This window comes from Parasteatoda tepidariorum, chromosome 9 (assembly GCF_982258835.1).
Source record: "Parasteatoda tepidariorum strain Cologne lab strain chromosome 9, Ptep-v5.0, whole genome shotgun sequence".
NCBI lineage: Eukaryota > Metazoa > Arthropoda > Arachnida > Araneae > Theridiidae > Parasteatoda > Parasteatoda tepidariorum.
This window is the reverse complement of record NC_141763.1, coordinates 19,647,626-19,654,031: the sequence shown is the minus strand read 5'-3', so window position 1 is coordinate 19,654,031 and position 6,406 is coordinate 19,647,626. Positions and strand designations below refer to the sequence as shown.

General features: G+C 21.5%; 1 long non-coding RNA gene across 1 annotated transcript; it reads right to left on the bottom strand.

Moving 5' to 3' along the window:
• Positions 1 to 490: 490 nt before the first annotated feature.
• On the bottom strand, positions 491 to 6,053 carry LOC147803366 (uncharacterized). The gene is made up of 4 exons (XR_015429054.1): positions 5,804 to 6,053; positions 3,922 to 3,983; positions 2,943 to 3,007; positions 491 to 612 (listed from the first exon to the last, which is right to left on the bottom strand). It is a non-coding gene; the product is annotated as an uncharacterized LOC147803366 (long non-coding RNA).
• Positions 6,054 to 6,406: the final 353 nt, after the last annotated feature.

Below are 6,406 nucleotides of genomic sequence, written 5' to 3'. Positions count from 1 at the left end.
AAACAATTATTTAATTTATAACCAAATGTCCAATGAATCTTCGTACAATAAAATAGACTTTTTTTTATTTCATTTTAAACAATTATAAGCGCTATCATTTAAAGTAGAAGCATATAAAAAAAAATCTTTTTGAATTGAGTATTTAAATTTTTTAAGCATTTTGAGATAGAGGAAATTAAGTACAAATTTTTATTCTAAAATAAAACACAATGCAACTCAATAAATAAGTTATTTAAGTTTTTAAAATAATGCTTATATATTTAAAACCTACATCTAGCTTTTATTGATAGAAACTTACACACAAAAGTTTATTTATCCTATAATTTTGTGTATATTCATCAAGTCATTAATTTTATTAAATATTAGATAAACAGTATATATCATAAATAGTTTTTTCAAAAAAAAAATATTTTGTACTAGTAAATAATACACCATTTTAGTAATTTTAAATATATAAAAGCAGGAATTTTAACAACAATAAAGCTTAAAATAAACCATGAAGGAGTTTTATTTCCTTGTAACAAATCAATACATCTGTATACACTATTTACATATGGACAAATATATTTTCTTTATCCCATTCCAGAAGCTTTATTTCAATGAGCCTTTTTCCTGCAAAAAATAAAGCAATTTATTTTACTATAGATATATTAAATGTTCACAGAAAAAAAAATATCATTGATTTAAATCAACTGATTTATTAAAAGCCATGGATTAAGACAAGCTGATTATTTTTACAAAAAATTATTAATTTAATTATAAAAATATGATATTGAATTTAGTTAATAAATATGCATTCTTTAGGTTGCATTTAAAAAAAACAACTAAGATCTGATTTCAGAGATAATGATAGTATTTCACTAAGAAATAATAAAAGAGATATGTATGTAAATTATTATAGTCATACATCCCTTTAATGATTATACTTAAGAAAAGTATTGATTTAAAGAAATAGATTTGAAAAAAATCAATTACTTAAATAAACTTATCATTTAACTATTATAATTATAAATACTTTTTATACTATGTAACTAATAAAAACATTATTTATAGTATGTTTAATTCAAGTCTTCTTTTTTTTCCATTAATAAGGTTATTTACTAAGAAATGGTGAAAGGGATATGCAAGCAAATTATTATTTTTTAAAATAGATCAACTGCCAAACATATTAAAATTATTCACATTTCATTTTTTAATTATTTAAATGCAGTTCATATATATGTAGCTCATAGATATCAAGACTTATTCTACCCAAAGTAATTTAAAAAAGTTTTTTCAGCAATGCAATCTGATCTAAACTAATTTAATCTGCTTTAGATATCTAATTGAAAAATAGTATCACAAACTTTAACATTCATTAGCAAATTGAGAATGAAAAACATAATTATAATTCTATTTATTCAATTAGTTTTGTAATAATTAAATAATTTTAACCATCTTAGTTAGAAATGTTAACTATTGTAGCTGTAATAATATTTTAAAGTAATGTTAAGTGTTATGAAAACAATTCATTCAATGTTTTGAATGGTAAACGTAGAAAAAATTTTTTTTTTTAAATGATTTTCTTAAACCCAACAATTTATTAACAATATTCATGTTATATTTAATTTTATTTAATGCGACATTATATTAATAACCAAATTGCTGGTACATTATACATTTATCAGTTAACTGTAAAAAAAAATTAACAAAAAAGTATAATTTGCTCTAAATATAAATTTTTTAATTCCAGAAACAAAGCTTGAATAATTTTTTTAATTCTATTAATGAGCGATTCGTAACAGTTTGAGATTGATAATTAGGAAATGTTAATAGTACTTCTGCAACCAGTATCAATTATTTAATATTATTTCATACCAATATTTATTTAAAATCTGCAATTAAATTCGTGACATCCTTAATAAATTACTTTTAAGTGGAGTTTCAATTATTTTGAAAGGAAGGCAAAGTAAATATATGTGTCTTGGCATTTATATATATATATATATATATGTATATGTATATATATATATTACATCAGAAATACAAATCTTTTGATTATTCAAACTGATAGTTTTAGGAACTGCATTAGTATTTGTAGAATATGTGATAACAAAAACAACAAAATCGAACACAGACATTGTCAGAAATCAGAGCAAAAAGCTAAAAAAACATGAGAATAAAGTTTTTTTTTCTTTATCAGGAATTCAGAAATTTCAGGACTATGAACTCGGATATTATTTAACTTATTAAATAAACTATTATGCTAAAATAAATGGAGAGAAAATTTATACTTTATTATTAAACTATTAGTATAAAAACTTACTTTTATTATATCTTTCCTTATCAATTTTGTATCTTTTTTATCAAATAATTATAATGCACCATATAAGAAAACACTTTTTAATTATCATTCATATAAAATATATATGATATATTGCCTTAAATATATAAAAATTTATATTATGTTAATGGATTAAAAAATAATTATGTTCCATGAAATTTAATTACATACTAATATCATAAATTATACACATCTAAATAATAACATTAATTAAACAATATTGAAATATAGCATTTCTATATTACGGGCAAGCAAGGTAGAAAATCATTCTTTATGGTATCACTAAAATCAAATTTAAATGCTGAATGTTTATTTTGCTTGCTAAATAAAGCTGCATACTTAAATATTTAGTTCTTTCCTTTTTTATTAGATATTTTGTTAATATATTTAAAGAAAAGAGTGGATATTTTTAGTTGTTTATTGAAAATATTAATTAATAGTTAAAGGAATAGTTAAATGCTATGAAAGACCTTGAATTGGCTCGGTTAATTTCAATTGGCTTAAAATAATGTTCCACAAATTGTTTTTAAAAAACACAAAACCCCCAGTTTAAACAAAAAAAACTGGTTTCTTTTCAACCATATGGTAACCTAAGGTAAAATATAAATTTATTTCTTACCATCCTTTTTGTTGATTTTTAAATTTTGAGTTTTATCTTCATTGTTGATCTTCCATCCTGACTCCCTATGAAAGAAAAAAAAAACTATAATTAGAATATGATAGTTGTAAAATTAGTTAAAACAAAAACAACAAAATCGAAACATTAAAAAAAAAAACTGTTTCTAAAATCATGTATGAAGATTAATGTAAATATTTTTATTTCAGTTATGGAATATGACAATAAGTTCATTGTTTATCATTTATCTTGTTTATACTCTAAGCATGTGGTGTGTTAGAGGAACTAAATGTGAATTGATAAATTCAATAAAACTTAGCACGAGCTTGTAGGGGAATACTTTTAGCCTTTCAGCCCAAATTTAATGTGGACAAAGTTTTTAATTTTTTTCATGTATTTTTTTAAGTAAAAAATATTTGCTAAAATAATTGCTTTAATACGAATATTATATGCTGGTGAAACTTATGGAAAAATGAAATGTTATATAATATTATCATTTCAAATAAAATAACGAAAAATATTTCGTTATTCATTCATAACTTTACGTAGTTATTTTAACAGTAAAAATAATTTCTTTTAAAATTTTGTTTTCTAACTAATTAAAAAAATAGAATGATAAAAAAATGTTATAACAGGCATGAAAACAGAGAAAACAAATACTAAAATATCGTAATGATATAAAATTGTCAGCACATCTTTTCACCTAATTTATACATTTATAAAGTGCATTTTTCATTTATTACGAAACCTTATTAAGAAATTATTAAATAAGAATATTGCAAAAATATAAATATAAAAGCTTATATGAGTAATAAAAACACTTGTTATTAATAAAGACTGTGTTAGAGAAATACATAAAGTGAACTTAATTTTGATAAGCACAATAATTATTAATTAAAAAAATCAAAATTCTTTTGCAAATCAAAAATATGTGATTTAATTGAAAAAAATATTAATATTTAATGTTTCACTATGTTCTTACCTTATTTAGCTGTTGATGGCTGTTGATCGCTGGATTAGCATTTCTTGGATCTTTCGCCCTGTCTTTCCATAAAAGAAAAGGAATAAATTAGAGTATGATCGTCATAAAAACAGTTAAAAATCAACAAAATCAAAACTGTTTCTAACTAATTATATTTTATAATTTTTGTTAAAAACAATTTTTTGATTTAAATGAAATTAATTTTGATTTAAAGGAAAGAGAAGGATCATATATTAAAATTACGGCGAATATTTATATTTTTGGTAACTGACGATAAGTTGAATGTTTACCAAATTTTACCTTACCAAATTTTCTCTTAAAATTTTTTTGATTCTAATTTAGAAAAAGAACTAGTCTTTTAGCCAATTAGAATTAAAATAAATAGATAAATTAGAATTAAAATAAATAGACAAATTCTAAATAAAGCTTTTGTTAGTTAGGGCTCCCTCTAAATTTTAAAAATATAAATTTCCTGAATTTTTGAGGAATAGTTTCCAACAATTTTTAGATTATATATTTCCACTACACAGTTATCATCATAAATTTTAATTAAACAATTAATAAAAATTCTTTTTTGTAGAAAATGTATACACTTTCTTAAACACAAAATTGTCAAAGGTGAAGGCTGAACAGGTATATTTTAGAATTAACAACCATTTAAAAACTCAAAATAGTAAATTAAGAAGAAGATAAATTACATGAGATAAATTATAGATTTTGCACAATAACTGGAAAAAAAGAATTAGTAATCGTCTTTATAGCATTGAGGACCAACAATATTTAATACAAAAAGCTTTATTTCATGAAAAAAATTATACAGAAAATATTATTATACTTATGAATAAATTTTAAAAATAATAACCATGAAATAATATTCTAATTTCTATTCAAAAAAATTGAACGTAATTTTAAATTAAATTTGCTTTATAAAAAATTCAGTTTTACAACATAATAATTTTATAACGAATTAATTCATTTTAAAACAAATTTAATCGTAAAATTAAACTTAATATAAAGATTTGAAATGTTCTTATACCTCTACAGCAATTCATTAAATGCAAAAGAAGTATAAAAACAACAAAATAAAAATTAGAAATACTGTCCTTCTATTTAATATGTCATTTTGTTATTTATTTATTTAGAACAAAGAATATATTATATTGAGTATCAAAACAAATATTTAAATTGTTTAAAAATATATTCTGAAAATACTCAAAAAAACTTTAAAAGTGGAAGTGTTTAGTGGAACAATTTTTACATGTTTACCAACGTTATTATTATTTTTTTTAATTTAAAAAAGTCAAAGCAGAAAAATATCAAAATTAAAGTATAATTTAAATATAAAGTAACTAATTAGAGATGAGAAAATTTAAACTCTTACTATTTATTTATTTATTTTATGGTGGTTCAAAAAAATATTTCTTCTTATATCTAATCAAAATTATTATTTGAAACAATAAGTGACACCCGCGGTTTAGATAATTCAAATAATGTTTTTTAACAATCCTTCAGAGAAAAAATATGGCTACCGAAATGAAGTAAATTATTAAATTAATCAATGCTTCCGAAAAATGAAAGAAGCATTTTTAATTAAAGCATAAGAAATCATAAATTTTTCTTTTATTAGATAGAGTTAATTGAACTTTTATTTATTAAAAAAATCGTCTAATTCATTTTAAAACTAAACTAGCAGCTTAAACTAAACAACAGGAAAGCATAAGATAAAATAGCCAACTGAAGTATTATAGTTATAAAACATAATTTCTAAAAACTTAGCAAATAAAATCAAAGCGAATTAAACTAATTTTAAAAAGCTATTTAATAAATAAGTTAAAAAATTTTTTAAATTACATGAACTAAAGAGAAAAAACTTGTTACTTACTTGTTACTTAGTGCCACCATTTCTATTTTTCGAAGAAAGAAGAAAACTAGGGGCTACGTTTATCTCCTTCTTTTTACACCCTTTTCGCCAAATGAATCTTTTAGCTTGTTCTATACATAGAAGTAATCAACGACCTCCTACTGAGCAGCTTTTCCGTACTTGAAAGGAATGTTTCTTAGAATTGGGGGTAGGGGACAAAATGTGCTTCCCCACATTCTTTTTAGTTCAAGGACTTCAAACATACTTATCTGGTGATTTCAAACCGTAATGAATATCTATTTTGAATTCTTAAAGACAATTTCTGGTCCTCATAATAAAAAATTAATCTGCACTAAAATATTTTATTAACTATTAGCAATAAGCAAGCTTACTAAATTAAAAAATTATTGAAGTCAAAATTCATTTGAGTACTTTTCGTAAGAAAAATTTTTAATACATATAAACTGGGAAATAATGCTTACATATATATTTTGATTTGCGAAGTAGTAAATTAGAATATCGTTTCTTTATAATGAACAGTAAAGATTCCATAATTAAGGACGTTTAAGTAAATAAACCATTTTTTAGGTTTCATCAGCTTTTTAACAATTTTAGTACATAAAA